At 35.5% G+C, this 19924-nt stretch overlaps 1 protein-coding gene across 8 annotated transcripts in view; it reads right to left on the bottom strand.

The window, feature by feature from the left end:
• RARB (retinoic acid receptor beta) overlaps positions 1–19924 on the bottom strand; it is a 704914-nt gene that overhangs the window by 464041 nt on the left and 220949 nt on the right. For all 8 annotated transcript variants that reach the window (XM_087430628.1, XM_087430624.1, XM_087430626.1 and 5 more), the window contains one exon: positions 18968–19018. The gene's annotated coding sequence lies outside the window, so the exon portion shown is untranslated. The remainder of the gene's footprint in view (positions 1–18967; positions 19019–19924) is intronic.

The following is a 19924-nucleotide window of genomic DNA, read 5'->3' as shown; positions in this document are numbered from 1 at the left end:
TATTAGGAATGAACAATTAGAAGTTGAGATAAAAATATAATACCATTAACAATAATATTTAAAAAACATGAAACACAAAGATAAATTTAATGAAATATGTATAAGATCTGTACACTGAAAATTACAAAGTATTGTGAGACAAGTTTTAAAAAATTTAAATAAATAGAGATATACCATGTTCATGGATCATAAAACTCAATACTGTCAAGACATCAGGTCTCTCCAAATTGATCTATGGATTCAACACAATTCTAATCAAAATCCCATCAGGGTTTTTTTTGTAGAGATTGACAAGCTGGTTCTAAAATTTATGTGGAAACGCAAAGGACATAGAATAACCAAAATAATTATGCAAAAGAAACACAAAGTTGTAGGACTTGCACTACTTGATTTTACTTTAAATTTACACTAATCAAGGCAATGTGCTATTGTTCTAAAAGGGGACAAATATATCAAAAAAAGAATAGGAAATTCAGAGGAAGAACCACATTTAAATGGTCAATTGATTTCTGACTAAAAAGCCAAAATAATTTAATGAGGAAAGGACAGTCCATTCATCAAACAGTGTTATAAAAACTAAATATTTATAAGATTGATAATGAACTGAGGATCTCATTTTCACATTATGCAAAAATTAATTTAAGGTGAATTAAAGAAACTAATATAAAAGATAAAATCTTACATGTTCTAGAAAATAACACAAGAGAATACATTTATAACCTTTGGGTAAGCAAAGATTTCTTTGAATATAGAAAGCATTAACCATTAAAGAAAAAATTAAACTGGAGTTCATTAGATTTAAAAATTTCTTTTATCAAAAAATAGTCAAGAAAATGTATATACATAATATGTATGTATGTATACATATAATGAAGTATTTGTAACTAGAATATATAAACTCAATAACAAACAATGTAATTTTTAAAAGGTCATACACTTGACCTTTTAAAATTTCACAAAGGAAGAAATATGAATAATAAGCACATGAAAAAATAGTCAACTTCATTAGTTATCAAGGATATTCAAATTAAAATTACAATTAAACATTGTTTTATATCCAAAACACGGCTACAATTTAAGAGACTGAGAATACCATACAATGGTGAGAATATGGAGCAACTAAAACTCTCATTGCTGGGGAGTATTGCAAAACGGTAAAACCATTTGTTAATAATGTTGGGCGATTTCTTATAAAGTTAAATATACATATGCTGTATGATACAGCAATTCCACTCTTAGATATTCACTCAACAGAGATAGACAGATGTATCTACAAAAGTTTGTATAAAAATGTTCATAGCAGTTTTATTCATAAAACTTCCAACTCTTGATAAGCAAATGTCCGTCCACCAAAGAAGAATAGATAAACAAATTGAGGTATATTCATACAATGAAATACTCTTCAGTGGCAAAAAGGAACAAACTACTGAAACATAGAACAACATGGATGAATTTAAAAAACATTATACTAAGCTAGATACAAAATGGTAAGTTCTTTTATGTAATGCTTTAGAACAAAATTGACCTATGATAATAGAAACCAGAACACAGATTTACTTAGAATAGGGAGGGGAAGAGATTGATCAAACTGAGAACACTTTCTGGAGGGATGGAAATATATCTTGATAGGGACATTGTTTGCATACATGCATGCATGTGTCAAAACTCATGAATTCTATAGCTAAGATCTGTCTGTGCATTTTACTATGTGTACATTATACCTGGATTAATAGAACTATAAAAAAAATGTTGCTCCAATCCATTTGGTTTATAAGGAATAGTTTAAGAAGACAGAAAAACACATTCTACTTGAGAAGCACATTAATTATCAATATTCAGATTGATCACATGGGGAGGACCAAAGTAGAGCTGGCTCACTCTAGATAACACATGGTAAATGACTCCAAGAGAAATTGCTCTTTTTCCACACAAAGATCTGAAAGACTGGGAAAAGCAAAGAAAAGATCTAATGCTCTTGGTTACCACGATGTCCATATCTACGGCTCCGATCATACTGGACCAGATTTTTCTTGGAAATCCCACCCTCAAAACCTTTGTCTCATGGGAAGCACTGTGGTTTATAAGGTACCTTCACATTTCCCAAAGTAGACTGAGGATTTCTTGTTCTTCTACATATTAATTGATCTGATTTGAACAAAGACTTCAGCGGTTAAGTAGGTTTTGGAAACACTTTATTTTATAAAAAAAAATTTAAAATAACCTTAAAAGTTTTAATTTATTGCAAGATCTCCTCAAAACGTTATTATACAAATGTTCAGGGTGACTCTTTAAAATGGAAATACAATGAGAAAACTTTTCAAACCAACTTGAGCATGGAGTTATCTGTTCACTAAACATCTCAGCAGGGAGGAGTTTCATGGAAAACACACTTGGGATATTTTAGGACAGAGTAAAGTTTGGTGTTTACTTGAGGGCTCAAGGGAAGAAAACGAAATGTGGGCAATTCACATCTAAAATAGCGACAGAATGCTAGTAATTGCCATTATATGTATAAGGCATATATAATGCTCCCAAAGTAAAAAATTAACTGCTTCTGTGGATGCTACCGAGTGTAGTGTTCAGTTTATAGGTTTGTTAATTTAACCGAGGGCTTAAATCCTTAAATAGACTCATCCTAATAAAGTTTGTTGAGAATATAGAGCAATAAACTATATCTGAATTAATTTTTAAAAATTTACTTTGATGACCAGATGTTGACTGAGTTTTCCAGCACCCTCTTTCAGACATCTAATGGCACAATCAAACAAACAGCTTATTGGTCTACAAACCAAAGTGTCAAGAGAGGTAATTCATAAATGTGTTGATTGCTTGTGGTCATCAGTCAGTGGATGGACCTGAAATTATCATTTTGCATACCAGCGCTTCTACAGGAAGCTCCCAAGTTCATACTTTCTCTCCCCTGCCAAATAACTCCAAAACAGCATGTTGATATAATATTGTATCAGGGGATTCTGCAATAAATGTCATAGTTATTTGCTTTTTCAGTTGTTTTTATTTGAGGACAATTCTCTCACTAAATGATTGCCAGCCTCTATTCCCATCCTCTTTTAGAGGGATCTTAGCAATTAGCAGAGTTCCCGTAAAAATATTTTTTCCCTAGCTATAATGCAGTAATGGCCAAGAGAAATTGGGGCAAACATTTTTCCTATCTACTTTAATAAGTGCACATCCAAGTAGGGACAAGCAGGGTGTCTGCTCAGGCATGCCCCAGGCTCAGCATCCATCTTTCTGCTGCATTACCACTTCCAGACTGACAGCTAAATTACTGCACAGAAAAGGTTTCTGTGGGCTGTAACCATAACGCTGCCACTGAAACTAGTTTGTTGGCTAAAGGATAAACAGAGATTGAAGGACAATTTCATTAATGGAGAAAGATGGGGTGTAGGAGAGGAGAGCTGGATCTGCATGGGAAAAGAAGCTCAACTAACTCGAGGACAATACACAAGTAGATACACTCTAATTGAGCTGTAATTTTCTTGTCAAGTGGCAGGCACTTGCTGAATTCTTGGAGGAACCCGCATCTGCATCTTAGACTGTATAATACACTCTCTGTGCCCTCTGGCTAAGAACAGAGGAGGTTTTTACCTGTAAATGGAGTTGAAATTGGAGCAATAAAGAGACGGAGTCTACAGTATTTCAAAATGGCATTGGCATTTCATTTTCAGGAAAATGAACCTTCTTTGCTGAAGCCTCATCAAACTATAGGATTAGGGGCTAAGATTGAGGAATATGGGGAAAATCAAGCCCATACTTAGTAAACTATTTGGCAAATATGTACAAGCCACTGCATTCCATATATATGAGTTTGGATCCTAGACTTGATGATCCTATAGCTTAAATTAAGCAGAGGAAAGACATATTCAAATATATACCAGGTTACAAATGTAAGGCTGGCAAGCACCATGTTTATCTCGGTGTCTACTTCATCTCCAGTTGTCAGTAGTACAGCACACTCAATGAGCCCTTAATATACATTTATTGAATAAATTATTGAATTAATATTTCTTATATGAGGGAGAAAGCAATAACAGCCACAAGAAAGTTACAGATATGGGTGGTGGGCTTCAAAGGGAAAATAATTTACTACTGGTTGGAAGGGTAAATGATGATTTTATAGAGATGTGGCATGTGATTCAGGCTTCAATATTTATAAATATTTGGAGGTTCAGAATGACACTGAGGAAGAACAAAGAACAGCAGCATGAACAGAGAAGTGGAGAATTCCTAGGGGTGAACAGGAAATAGCAGTGGTCTTCCTAATTGTCAGTAGCAATCGTCCAAGCTAAAACGAACAAACTCCTATTGTTCTGATTTTCAGCATCTGATGGGGAAGTAAATACTATTTTTTGCTACCCTTGTAACTACAACTCAAGTTAGGTTATATTATGATTTGGTAAATGGTGTGGACCAAGCTATTCCTTTTCAAAATGTCAGAAAAACCCTTATGGAAAGGAAACACTATTCCTTTTTGTGTTAGCAGTTTTCCATTGTGATAAATTATGACTGGAAAGGCCAGCCCCGATGGTCTAGTGGTTAAAGTTTGATGCACTCCACTTTGGCAGCCTGGGGTTCAGTTCCTGGGTGTGGAACCACACCACTCGTTTGTCAGTGGCCATGCTGTGGCAGTGGCTCACATTAAAAAAAAAAGAGGAAGATTGGCAACAGATGTTAGCTCAGGACAAAACTTCCTTAGCCAAAAAAAAAAAAAAAAAAAAATTATAACTTGAAAACATACACTTTACTTTGATACCTGGGTTTAGGTTAGAATTGGCATTAGCTAGACCAGTAATGTAATTCCAGACTCGACTCAGTGCCTGGCATGTTACCTGCCACATAGGAGGTACATGAGAAATACTTGTTGAATGAATATTGAAAGTCAAGATTTTGTCATGTACTGAGAAATAGATTATTTTATAGAATAGGCTTCCCTTATCATCTCTAGTCTCACTCTCAATTTAAAACTAGAAAATCCAAACACTCCATGAATAATAAGAAAGCCTAATTCACAAGATAGCTGATAAAAAAAAAATCAGAATTTTTTTCCACTTCTACTCAATGCATTGAAATCATGGTTTCTAACTTGTCAAGGTCAATTACAGGCATCCTTATTTTAGTCAGGCTATTTGTTTGTTTTCAACATCTACTATTCCCCTTGGATTTTCACTTACAGGAATTACACTCATATTATTTATTGCAAAGTAAATTACCACATGGTCTTCCAAAGTACTTTGATGAAGTATCCACAGAAAGGGGGTCCAAGGGTCAGATGAGTTTGGGAAATGCTTTGTACCCTGAGATTACCCTTGGAGGTGCACTTTGTAAGTAACACATTTAAGGTTCTGAGAAGCCCTACTGTAAAGAAACCCAATTAACTCTGTTTAACCCAGTGTTTTTCAAACTGTTATGACCATGGAACCTATTCTGAGTGGCTTTTCCTCTCTTTCGGAACTACTGTTCTGAGGGAGACAAACTTCTAAGGGAGAGATTACAAACTGATGACCTGCATGGTATTTTAAACTTGAGTGATCACACACACACAGGGGAGAGAGAAATGTCAGCACATTCTGGCAACACTGGGCCCACAGTCTCACCTAGCGTCAGTTCTGCTAGCCCTTTATGATGCGCGTACTTTCTCTGCTTCATTATACGAAGGCACTCCCTTCATATTACTCCCAGATCATTTCAGACTTGTATATCACTTGCCTGGTTCCTGCAGATATTTGACTTTGGAATTCTTGTCCTGGAGTATCTTAATCATTCAGTTGTCCCTACTGCTCTTTTAGGAGAAAGAAATGCCCGGATTCAAATGGCAGGAAAAAGAAAGATCAGTATAAAATGAAACTGCCTTTTTAGCTACTAGAAGTAATTTCTATGCCTGCTGAATGTCAAAGAAACAATAAGAAGGTGTCTGTATCAGCATCTTGGCCTCCAAAATGGTATTTGCCCCATTTTTTGCATATGCAAATCCACAGTCCTCTTAAAATAATATGGGAATCTTGGGATGCTACAAAACGTTATCACGATGAGGTGGTTCACTTATGCTCCCCAGAAATGAATCCTTACTTCTGAAGAGGATCATTCCTTATTTCATATTTCAGATCTTTTTAGGCTCACAATCCAATGACTGGCTGTTCTGCTGGACCATGGGTTCCAGACTGAACTCTCTCATTTACCGACACATATCACTGGGTCTACACAGCAGACTGCCTTCATAAGGAAGCTCTTGGCTCTCCAGAATGGGTCCTTATTTTCCCTTTTCAAAAATAGCACGCTTATTCTTCTGAGGTGATATGCTAAACTGCCCAGTTGTGTGATTAAAAACATCTTACTTAATGAAAGTAACTTTTTCTAAGTTTTAAAATTAAACATATTTTAGTTTGCAAAGTTTTGAGGCAGTGGGCGGCATTGGAAAAGCTCAGAAAACCACAAGGGACATTTGGCATATAACCATCAGGCAGCCTTCTAGAAGGAAAGGTCAACACAGAAATAAGAATTTTTCAAGAGGACAGCATCCATAGGGCAAAGGTAAGACACCGTTCTGTTTGTGCTTCACGTGTATTTTCCAAATAGCGTATGTCACTCACAGCATGATTTACCTCGAAAAGAGGAGATTCCAAAAGCATTCCAGATATCATGTTGCTGGCTCCCAAGCATCTTCCGGAAGTTTTTTTTGGTTTGTTTTTTACCATAAATGTCCCACCATTTACTTTATTATTCATCACCTCAGGCTAAAAACTGAATTTCAGCAATGCCTCTCTGTATACTTTAAGATCAGAGTTTTTTCTCTAAATATTTTCCAATTTGCACTTTTTACTTTCTTAATCATGTTAGACGTCAGCATCTCATAAGTCATTATTATTATCCCTTTAAGTCAACTGATTATATTGTCACCAAAAAGGATGTAACCCTATGGTCTGGACAGGAGGTGAAAGAACTAAAGTTGCAAAGGAGCTTCCCGTTGTTTTTCTCCTTTGGCATGAAGGCGTTTAAAGCAGGAATGCCCCTCACACAAACCAACCACTCAGGTCAGACAAGGCACCTGGAACAGCAGGGGTTGCTTTAGGTGAGGAGGGCAAGGCATATTGCTTCACTTTCTAGTGTGGTTTTGCTTCAGTAAAGTCTTAAATTGGTGTATCCAAAGTAGCATGATATACATTTTTAATTTTATAGCTAAAATATATTGTTTGTGACTATCAAAAGCCAGGAACACCCTCTGCTTTCCCTGGCATGATTCAAGCTTCGGGTCTGAATTGTCTGCTAATTATTGTCGCCCATTCATTCTACAAATATTTATTGAGCACCTCCTAATGGGCAGCTACTCTTCTGGGTACTGCAGAAATAGCAGTGAACAAATAAAAATTCTAGCTGGCGTGGAGGTTACTTTCCAATGGTCATAATTCTTATATTTTAGTGACTCCATTTTGCACTTGTTTCTTTCTTTTTTTTTTTTTAAGATTTTATTTATTTATTTATTTTCCCCCCAAAGCCCCAGTAGATAGTTGTATGTCATAGCTGCACATCCCTCTAGTTGCTGTATGTGGGACGCGGCCTCAGCATGGCGGGAGAAGCGGTGCGTGCCCGGGATCCGAACCCGGACCGCCAGCAGTGGAGCGTGCACACTTAACCGCTAAGCCACGGGGCCGGCCCTGCACTTGTTTCTGTTGGTGACACTCAAGACTTCAAACAAACATGGTGGACTCAGTCTGGTAAATGTCAACTCAGCAGCCCAGGGCAAAGGAAGATCTTGAGTGAAATCCATTCCAGCTACGTTTTAAGTGCTAAAACCCTTTGAGCATCTTCTCAAAACTACAGCAACCAGGCAATAGAGACAGCAGTATTAGTGCATTGGAATGTAATGTAGGAAATGACCATGGCGTTCATTTTATCTCATTCCACAGGTGAAACAATTCAGGCCCACGGGGACTAAAAAAAACCAAACTTCAGGGATTAAGTTCCGTAAGAAAAAGGCTTGACCTGCCTTGCACTTACCACATAAGACTCTCGTGAGGGTTAAATGAATATATAGCACTTAGAATTGTGCCTGGCAAATATTTTTGTGCTATATAAATATTAGTTACTACTATTACTAATCACCACTGTATCCTGTATGTTGTAAATACTAAAATTTTTATATAATTATATCTCTATCTGAAAGATCTTTTATAAGGTGATAGTGTTATATTCAGCTACCTGTAGGTACCTGGAAGGTATGGGGGGCATCTTATTCTGCTCATCCTCTGTAACTCAAAGAGCACCTAGCTCAGTCTTTGATACCAATGATTTTTTGTTAAACGTTGAATTGAATTGGAAAAGTGTCTTTAAGTCTATTCAACCAAGACTTCAGAAAACATTTCCTACTGTTATTCGTTAAATTGTTTCCCCATCCTTCAAAAAAGAAAGAAAAGATTTTGAAGTCCTACTCTCAAATGTGACCTTATTTGGAAAAAGGGTTGTTGCAGATGTAATTAGTTAAATTGAGATCATAGTGGAATAGGATGGGCCCCTAATCCAATATGACTGGTGTTTCATAAGAAGACACAGGGAGAGCAGCATGTGATGGTCAAGACAGAGACTGGACTTATGTGGCCACATGCCAAGGAACGCCAAAGGTTGCCAGCAAACAATCAGATGCTAGGAAGAGGCAAGGAAGGATTCTCCCCTACAGGTTTCTGCGTGGCCCTGCTAACACCTTGATTTCAGACTTCTAGACTCCGGAACTGTGAGATGATAAATTTCTGTTATTTTAAACCACCCAGTTTTTGAAACTTTGTTCCAGCAGCCGTTGAAAACTATGGTCACACCTCTGCCTCGCCGAATCATTCATGTCAGTAGTTGGGTGGCATGGGCTTCCTAAATGGAGGCCACACCACAAAATGTTCGTTCATTTTGTGGCTCACTATTTATATAGGAAATACTTGCCCCTAAATGATCAAAACAGACTCAGTTGTCCTGGCAAAATGATGCCCTATTCATCTAACTTCCCCTCCTAACACCTTTTACCAAACATTTCAGATGTTCTTGAAATTTGCCAGATAAAACTTTAAGACGGCGTATACACAGGGAGCCTCAGGGGACAGATTTAGGTGTCACAGAACAATCCCACTGATATTTAGAATGCCCTCAAAGTTTATATCCAGGCAATAGGCAGTGAGACATGGGGGGATTTAAGGCAGACAGGCAGACTTCAGAAGCAAGATCACTCTGAGAGGTTTCCAGAGTTCTCTTAATGCCCTAAGAACTCTATTCAATATAAAATCATTCCTTGCTTGGATGGAAAGATGCAGCATATAAATTTGGTGCAATATATGCCAGTTAATTCAGCAAAATGTCAAACTGTCTGAGAAAGCCCTTAGAAAAGGTTTACTTTCTGTGTCACCAGGGAACTGAGTGATAGGAAGGAAAGCTCATGAAAATGAGATTTTCTCTAACTTCTGCCTACAGTGAATAAATCAATGGGATTTTTCAAGTCCCCTCAATATCAATGAGTTTATCTTATAAGCAGGCAAGTATTTACAGACTCCCAAAAAATCTCTCTCCAGTCTTTTTTTCCCCTTCCCATTCCAGCCTAATTGCTTGTTTTCCTTTCTCTCTATCGTTTTTTTCCCTCCTTCCTTGCCCTTCTTATTTTCTTTTCATGGCTATAAAAGACCTGTTTGACAACTGCTATCTCCTATCTCTTAGATTCTAGAAGCTATGACGAGTGTAGGGGTCTTCACTTCTGTTTGTTTGTTTGTTTAAAGAAGATTTAGTCTCCCTGCCCTGAACTAGGTTTAGGGTAATTGTGTATCTGCTTGAGGGCTGAATGCAATCTTTAGCCTTTTTCATAAAGTTTATGGTCCTCGTGCCCCTTTAAAAGTCTCATGTGGCTGATTGATAGGCTCATTTCTGATACTAACTATAAAGAATTGGCCATCCTGAAGATAAGCCACTCCTTATTACAGGAGGTAAAGGCGGGCTGCCATTATAGACGAGGCCGCCAATATAGATAGTGCTTCTTGCCTCAACCAGATTCATCCTTCAGCAGCCCAGGCAGTGCTCTGTGCTGAGGGACGACTGCACCACAGGACATATAAACTCAGTCAAGTCCTTTTAGGGGCATCTAAGGATTAAAACGTCATCACGGACAAAACAAAGAGAGCAATAATTAATACCCCATTTTCTAACTTGTTAATTTTCTCTTGCTGTCATTAACCAAAAGAGAAGTTGGGGAAACTCACAGAATCTTCATCATTCAGTAATTTGAGCCTTTTAATTTAAGCTAAGTGTTCCCTAGATTTTACTTCTTCAATATTTGTTCTTAGTTTTCATGTCATTTTATTTTTTCTCCTCAAGTTATGTTTCATAGGGCAAATGTGATGATTAGTGATTCTTCCCTACTTCTACAACTTGTATGTTCTAGGTTAAAATGTCACTTGAATTCTTAGAAAAAGGCAAAGATGCGAGAAACGATGGAGAGGAAGGAAGCGGCATTAAGAGGGAAGAAGTGGGGAGGGAGGGGACACACACACTCTCTAGGGGGAGGGACTTTATGAACGTTAAACTTTAATTCTTAACTGAAGATTTAATTTCCTGGAGGAAGAGGAGTTAATTTGTCCCTAGCCAAGAATTTTGACACAGAGAGATGTTGCAGAAGAATTGATATCACCTGGCAACCTATCAAATGCAGGAAGCAAGGATAAGGAAGGAATCGAAGAGGAGAAGGAAATGGAAATGGAAGCATAGAAGGAGAAGCATGTTTGTAAAGGAAGATTTATTTATCATTCAAATATTTATTGAACACTTTTTATAGGGTAGGTATGCTGCTATGACTAGGGTTATCAGAGATAAGATATCATCAATGCACATCAGGAACTCACATTTTAAATAATGGAAACATCAGAGCTATACATCAAATAATTACATTAAATGTTAAAAAGTGATAAAAGGCATTTAGAGATGTTGCCAAAACTTCTGCATCCACTTCTGTCTGGTTTCCTTCCTATATCGTATCATAAAACAGCTCTTGTCAGTGTCACCAATCACATTTATGTTGCAAAACCTAATGAATATCTTCCAGACCTTATTAATAACAAATAACATTTGACCCAATGGACCACTTCCTCCACCTTAAAACATTTTCTTCTTGTGCCTACTGCATGCCACATTCTCTGGTTTTCTAACCATTTCTGTTACTTTTCACTCTCTTTTGCAAGCTCATCTCCTCTGGCTAACCATTAAATGTCAGGATTTCTCTGAGGTTTGATCCTGTGCTCACTTCTCATCTCCATACTCTTAGGCAGTATCAACCTCTGGCTTCAATTACCTTATTAAATATACCAAGGACACTCAAATTGTCTCTCGAGGCAGGCTTCTCCCTCTACAATCTATGTGGAACGTTTGCCTCTCCCAGGTGCCTGTTCAAGGTCAACCACACCCTTGCTGGGGTACTTCCTCAATGAATGTCGGTCTTTATCTGCCAGTTAGCCTCTTGGTACTATTCAGCTGTGTGTCCTCAGTGTTTAGCATGATGTCTGGCATGTGGTCGGGGTTCACCATTTGCTCAGCTGTTGACTGGAGCTGAGGCAGGGCTTTGGGGGACAATGCCCGGCATCACTCCACATACTGGGCTGCTGGGTCACTTTGCCTCAACACAGTGAATACATGACTGGACAGGTGATCTAAGATAGCTAATTAGTAGAACAACTTTTCAGATGATAATCTCTTTTTTTTTTTTTTTAATTTTTTGTTTATTGCAGTAACATTGGTTTATAACATTGTAAAAATTTCAGGTGTACATCATTGTACTTCTATTTCTGCATAGATTACATCATGTTCACCACCAAGATAATCTCTTAATTAGGAAAAGTTTAAATAAAAAGAGGACAAGTCTACATGGGATTTAACACAGATGATTCTTTTATTTTTTTCTGTTTTATTATTGTATTATCAGAATTTTCTACAATGTATATGTACTACTTTTATAATTGGGGAATTTTTATAATTGGGGAATTTTTTTAATTAAGGTTTTTTTCAGGTCTGCTTTATGTACTGATAGGGCAAGAGAGAAAGGTATGTGTGTGTGTATACACACACACACAAACACAAACAGAGTCAGAGTAGTGAAATGAAAAAGAGGAACATGAACTACCAGCAGGAATTCTAGGAGTTGGAATTCCAGGAGGTAGACAACAGGTTTTTCTTCAATGAACAGCATTGATCAAATTGCCTTTGTTTCTAAGTAACTTTTAGGGAAGAATAGGACAAAAAGAAATTATTTATTCAAATGGCATGTCACTCCTGATTTTCAAGAATTAAACACAGAAAAGCACTTGTAGATAATAATTTTGATAGTAACATACGCTCTCCTGAATTATAACTCAGACTACAATCTTTACTGATGAGTACTAGACACTGACATCCTAGTCAACCAATTCAAGCCATCAAAATAAACAACCCCTTATGAAAATGAAAATGGAATATTACATTGGAGAAATTGAAAGCATGTTTTATCAAAGGCAATTTGTCTGTTATCTGACAGCCTTGGGAAACAACAGGAAAATTATGTCTCTCACATCAAAATGAAAAGGCAGCAGCTTCTTGGGACATCACAGTAATAAGGGAAGCTTGGGTTACTCAGAAAAAATCTGTTTATTTAATATGCTGGCACTGACTTCCTCTCCTTTGCATTCTGCTTGGGGGGGTGGGGGCGGGACAGGCAGATTTCTGTACTAGTTAATGGATCATAGGGGAAAACAGTACCAATTTTTTCCTTTTAAAAAATCTTTTCTTTATTGGTAAAAGAGAGTGATTCTATAGAGCAATCTCAAGGGCTATCAAAGTGTTAAAACCATGAGGTGTGCCAGAAAACAAAGGCTTCCTTCTCCTCCTCCAGGGTCAGAGCCAATGGTCATCAATGCCTTCCATCCATAAGTCAGCCCTTTGACATTATTCTTCATATGTTTGGCTCTTGTGAGCTGGGTTAGTGTGGGGCATTCACATCCTATGTCTTCAGATATGGTACCAAATGTTACCTAACTACATATTTATTTGAGGGACATTTAGTCTCTACCCACTGTGATAAAGAAAGTAGCCATGAATTCTGGTCATGCTTTGGGTGGAAAAATCATGTTCATATCTATATCTTGATCATGGTTGTTAAATAATCATGAGTATAGCAACTGAAAACTTCACTAGAATATGTGGCACATCTAGTGAAAATACTTCTCTAACGCTTAAATCAGTACAATGCTATCAACACTGTAGTGAGTGCTGCTTGTGTACTTCAAAGATTCAGTTATTTTATTGCAGTAGTTTAACATCATTCTCTGAATATCAAAACATATTCACCTCCCTTTTAAAATGGACTGTCTAGAGGAAAGGCATATTAACCCAATAATTAGTTCTTTAATGTCAGTATTTCAGAGAGCTAAAGTTTCACTAAAGCACTATTTGATGTAGAAAGAAATTATATGCAAACCAGGTGAATCTCAGGTTCTTTGTAAGGGGTTTTAATAACTCAAATAATAAAAAAGACTTCACGATAATATAGGACTCCAGACACTGAAAAAAAATCAAGTTCTAGAATGGTACTTAACACCAAGTGTACTTAACCAATTTATGCTTTCCTTATGTTCTTTAACTAAATGAACCTCACTCATCATGACATTTGATCCCTACATTTGTAAGGAACAGCCTCAGTGGGTGAAACATTTCTGAGGCCTGGGAAGGCTGACTCATATGGAAGTGCTGTGCCAATTTCTAGCTATGTGGTCTCAGAACTAAAATACAATTTGAGAAAACTTCTTCTAGTATAATAGAAACTTAATAGTATCATATACTAATATGTAAAGGTGTTAGTTCCCTTCCAATATTCCTTACCTACATTTTAAATTAACACTGGGTAAAGTTGCCTCCTTTCACGGATGCTTTATTTTTTTCCTCTCTTGCAACAATTAGCTAGCATATTAGCCATAAAAATCCCTTGCTAATACTAAGGATGTTTCAGTGAGTACTAAGCAAGAGCCCTTTTTTGGATAACTTAAACAGTATGTGAAAAAAACCTAAAAATAATGCCTTTTTTGATTGCTGATGTCACAGACATTGGCAAGAATATTGAAGCTGTACATCAAAAAGATATTTTGGGGATAAGTCAGCATAAGAATAAAATAGAGCTCGAGCTCTCATGAAATTGAGAGATCTCTTTTGTATCAAAGTATATTTATGAGATAATATTTCAACAGAAATGGAGAAAAAATGGAAATCCATTGCTATTATATTACTATTTTGTTGAAATGGCAATCTTATAATGAAATCTAAAATTCCAGCTCTCATATCCTAAAGTGGATGCCTGCTTGCTTTAATCTTGGTTATCGTTTTATCACTAAAGCGATCATTGAAATTAGCTTTGGCATCTACAGAAAGGCAAGATAGTTCTACCCCTCCTCTCCTCCTGCCTTTTCATAATCCCCTCTGTCTAGCTCTCTGGCTGCCTCCGACAAAAGCTCAAGAACACCCAACTGCAACCAGAAATGGGGAGATAATTGTAATTTGGCATTTGGTAATCACAGTCTTCCCTAATTGAGTCTCGCTAAATCAGAGAGGAGTTGTTAATTCTGATTCTCACCCAAACAACACCTTCTGAAAGAGGTAAAGAGAGTTAGCAATGCTTCTCTTATCTTGAAGCTGAGTCTGAAAAGGTGACTCTGTGCAAGGCCTAACCTCCCAGGGTCCATGTTTCCTCATTTGCAAACCAAGTGTCTTGAACTAAATGGTCTACCAATCCCTGTAAGCTCCAAGATTTTATGATCTTGGAGTTAATCTTTAAGTTACTCCTGAAACTTCAGTTATTCAGATTCTACCAGCATTAATTTTGCCTTGTTGACAAACAACTTCCATTCTTGTTACGTTTATGTAAGTCAGCACACTTTTTGTTTTTTACTTGAATAAATGTGTTTAAGACGGACAAATTATAACACTGCTAAAGTGATAAATCAGCTTCATTTACCTCAAATAGAAGATAAATTGTAAAAATAAAAGGGATGGAAACAAAATAATGTAATTGAGTCCTGGTTAGATGGCATGGCCTAAGGATAGCTCTGAGTCTTGGACTGGTCTCTCTTTCTTAAAAAGAATTATAGAAGATGGAAGACCATCAATAGCCTCTCTTACCAAGAGAATCAGAAGTTTTGGAGGAGAATTGAAGGGAGAATAAAATAACTTCCTCACTATAGGATATAATATGAATTAAATCATCACTGGTAGCCCCACTGGTATGGATCCCATTTGCTGGGAAAACTTCTGTGACTATTAGAAGGATGTGTTAAATTTTCAGACTCGACAATCTTTATTACTCTTTATCTCTAAGATACGATCTCAGAAATTGTCCTAATTTACACAGCTCTTGTCTTGTTGTTGTCTGAAAAGCCAAAGAAAACTTCCATGGACTCCATAAATTCCATGTCCTGAGTTTCCTCATTTGTAGTTTTTAAAGTATATATATTTTAAATATCTTTATTGAGATATAATTCACATACCATAAAATTCACCTATTTAAAGTATACAATTCAATGGTTCTAGTATATTCACAGAGTTGTGCAACCATCACCATGACCTAATTTTAGAATACTTTCATCTCCCCAAAAAGGAACCCTATACCCATTAGCAGTAACTCCTTATCTTACCCCTCCCAGCCCCAACCCTAGGCAATCAATAATCTACTTTCTGTCTCTACATTTACATTCTAGATATTTCATATAAATGGAATTATACAGTATGCGTTTTTTTTGGTGACTGGCTTCTTTCACTTAACATAATTTTCACATTAACGTATTTTCAAGGTTTATCTAGGTTATAGCATGTATTGGTACTTCATTTCTTTTTGTTACAATAATGGTCCATTGTATGGATATACAACATTTTATTTATCCATTCATCAGTTGATGGACATCTGGGTTGTTTCCATTTTTTGTCTATTATGAATAATGCTGCTATAAACATGTGTACACAAGTTTTGTGTGGACATATATTTTCATTTTTCCTGAGTGTATACCTAGGAGTGGATTTTCCTGAAGATGGGCATTTTGATGAATACTTCATTTTGAAGTTATATATCAAAACATAATTTTGCACTTAGGTAGCTCAAGAATAAAATAGATCCCTGTGTCTATTATTTTTATTATTCTAATTTCACTCTTCTGTTAGTTTCCGTGTTTATATGTTGAGTTATATATTTCATTTGAAAGATATAAAAAGTCAAAAGCACATATAATCAGAACACGTATTAAAAATAATAGAAAACAAAATAGGTAACCCACACAGTCCTCCAATTACACACCCAGAGACAAGGATTGTTAAAACTGTAGTGTTTTATCTCTAACAAAAACAAGATTATGCTATGCACAGAACCTGCATTTCTCACTTACCGTTAACATATTTCCATGTCGTCTGACATAGATTTAGTGCATTTTAATAAAAACTATAGATTATTTCATTATATTGAGGTACCATGATTTATTTACCCAGTCTTTTATTTTTTTCCTATTACAAACAAGCAAAATGAACATCTTGAACATGTATCTTATGAACTTAATCTCATATTTTCTGGGAAGTTAGGAAGTTGGGTCATAGGATTCCTATAATTGGAATTTTAATAGATATTGGACAATTTCATGCCAAGAAAAGTTACTTCACTTCACTTCCCCCCATACAGTGTAAGAGAGTACAGATTTCCTTATGGCCTCACCATTGCTGGATGTTATCAAGCTACAGTTGACACTTTTTTCATTTTGTTTATTGGTCATTGATGTTTCTTTTGAGAATATCCAGTTCATATCATTTGTTTATTTTCCCATGGAATTGTTTTTACTATTCTCATGGATGTGTCTACATGTACATGTTCCATTTTTTGTTTACAAAAATGCTTTGCTATCTCTGTCTTTTGCCATAAGGATATTTTATATTTTTATGTTGTTCTTTTTTCTCTTTGCTACTTCTTGACTCTACAATTATTTTCCTAATAAGTTGAAATGCCACTTTTATCCTATATTAAATCCCTGTATTTAGATTTCTTACATTAAATCCCTGTATTTAGATTTCTTTCTAGACTCTCTTTTCTGTTTCACTGATCTCTTTCTTTATTTGTAAGCCAATGCCAAAATGTTTTAATTAAGCTTTGTTAGAATATGTACTGCCACATTGGGTCGGGCAAGTTCTTCAGTTTCAAAAAATGTCTTGACTATATTCACATACTTATTTTCACAAATGAACATTATATCAACTTGAATCACTTAACTTTTTTTCTCTAAATTGTATGCCACAGTCATTATTAATAATATTTAATTAGTATGAAATGCTTTGCTCTCCAGAATATAAAATTAAAGGGATCAATATTGTGGTGTTAAACTGCAACAATAAATTAATAGAATTATTTCAGTTTACATTTAAATTTGAATTAAAGCTAGCTCTGAACTAAGGAAAAGCAACGATAAAACAGAAGAAAGTTGTATTCAAATGTTAAAGTATTCAACTGAATGTATAACTACACCATGCAGAGAAGAAAACAAAGTTACAAAGTCATAAAAAATACATTAAATTCCAAATGAATTAGACAAAGCAATAAAGTTATTTGGAACTGTTATAGGAATTCTGTTTTAAAATAACCAGTTGAACTTACCCAATAGGTTCACGTGAAGATTAAATTCAAATATGATTATAATATAAGAAATTTATAGTTAAGTAGCATTACATTAATTCCTTATTTTTTCCTAGTACACTTTAATATGTTTTTCTTTGCTATTCCTTGTGCATACTTATCTTCCCAGTAAAAAATAATGAATAATGAAGGAAATGATGAGTAAATGAAATTTTATTTTCACTGTAATTAGATTTCCCCTCTCAAAAATCTTCCATCTTCTTAAATCACTATGAATTAAAGTATAGTGTTTCCTTTATTGCAAAAGTTCCATGCCAAGCATGTTAATACTTTCTCAGAAAATCTTAGGACCATTCTGGTATAGTCATGTTTACCCAATCTTTTGCCAATAGTTTGAAAACATGGCTTTTAAGAGGATCTACATGATACAAGTCTTTGACTTGTTGAAATAACAGTAAATTTGGCCAATTCTTCCTTGTTCAAATGTTTCATCTACATGAGTACAAAAATTCTGCATTTATCCCCATCTCAAGGGAAAGTGAATTTTCTCATGTACTAACAGAAGAATTACATAACTTACTTTATTTAGTTTTCAAAATAACCCTGCAAGCTGGGTATTAGTACCCACACGTTACTCATGAGGCCACTGAGCCTACCTGCCTCACCCAAGGTCACATCTAAAAATGCAAACTCAAACCCAGTTCCCTTCTCTCTATACCCAGGATATTCATCATGCTTCCTCCTCAAACATCATGGTTTTCTAATAAGACTTAACCTTTTTTTCCTTCTGTATTCTAGAAATCAGGAAACTATGACCTGTGGCACAAATATTGCCTGCTGCCTGTTTTTATAAATAAAGTTTTATTGGAACACTGTCACATGCACCTGTTTACACATTGTCTGCGGCTGCTTTTGCACCAGAACAGTCAAGCTGAATACTTATGACAGAGACTGTAGGGTCCATAAAGCCTAAAATGTTTGCTCTCTGGCCCTTTACAGAAAAGGTTTGCCAGTCTCTGCTCTATTCAATTTACAAGTTAACTGAGAAAAAGTAAGACTATCTATACAAGATAAATGTTAAAGAACAATTTGCAGAAGAATTTTTATGTATAGTATGATTCCATTTTTGGAAAAACTGTTAACATTTGCTTCTATGTATATGTCTAAAAAAATACTTTTGCAGTTCATATGCCAAACTGTGGTTATACTTGAGGCATTAGATTATGGGAAACTTTCATGATATTTTAAATATTTTAATATTTAAGTTACCTAAATATTTAATATTTTAATACTTGCTTATTGTTCAAATTTACTCACCAGGTATGGTCCTTGGACAAGTCACTTCATCTCTGCAGTATTCTATTTTATCTGTAAAATGAAGAGCTGAGTTAGACAATCTTTCGAATTCCTTTTAATTATAACACTCTGCCACCGTGTTTAGCAAAACCACTCAATTTCTTAGTATCATTTAATTTTGATAACTACCAGTCATAGGGAAAGACGTATGCAGGGGAGCTTACAATTTAAAATTTTCAATTTCAAGAGAATATCATAGGAATTCTAAGATATTACCATATTTCCTTAACTCAATCTAAAAATAAATTTTCTCATCAGAGATTACAGCAAACTCTGATTCTTGGAGACAAAGATTCTCTACCTTGATTTCAAGTTTGTTGGTTTTCTCTAAATAGGACTTTTTTTTGGTGTTCCCATTAGATTATTGGCGTTCTCATTTTGTAAAGAGCATCACCTTGAACTTTGTTTTCAGAATGCTCATATCCTAGAAGTGTCCATTTCCTCTAAATTTGATTTTGTTTCTAGTTTTATTTTAAAAACAACATTACAAATCTTAAAATACCATTAAATATATATTCAAGTTTCACATCAAATATAAAGTATAGAACACTTTTTTTGTAGTCATTTTGTGACTGCTGAAATGACAAAAATTAAAACAAGTACCTAGTAAAAGTGACATATGGAGGGAGTGGACACGTTTCTAGCTAGTACAAGTATACATCAGTGTGGTCTTTTCTGGGTATATTTTTAATCATATATCCATAGCCTCATGAGTTTAACCAGCAATTCCACTCTTAGTAGTGTGCCCTGAGGAAACAATTAAAAATAAGGAAATAGACAGGCATCCCACTATTTATAAAAGTGAAAAACTGGAAACAACTTAAATGTACATAAATAGTGGCTTGCTTAATGCAACTGAGATGCAACAATGTAATTAAGTACTATGCAGCCATTAAAATTATAGTGTAAAACAATATA

This window comes from Ceratotherium simum, chromosome 5 (genome assembly GCF_057802395.1).
Source record: "Ceratotherium simum simum isolate JZ-2026a chromosome 5, ASM5780239v1, whole genome shotgun sequence".
NCBI lineage: Eukaryota > Metazoa > Chordata > Mammalia > Perissodactyla > Rhinocerotidae > Ceratotherium > Ceratotherium simum.
The sequence above is the reverse complement of the archived record's forward strand: the minus strand, read 5'-3'. Positions and strand labels throughout refer to the sequence as shown.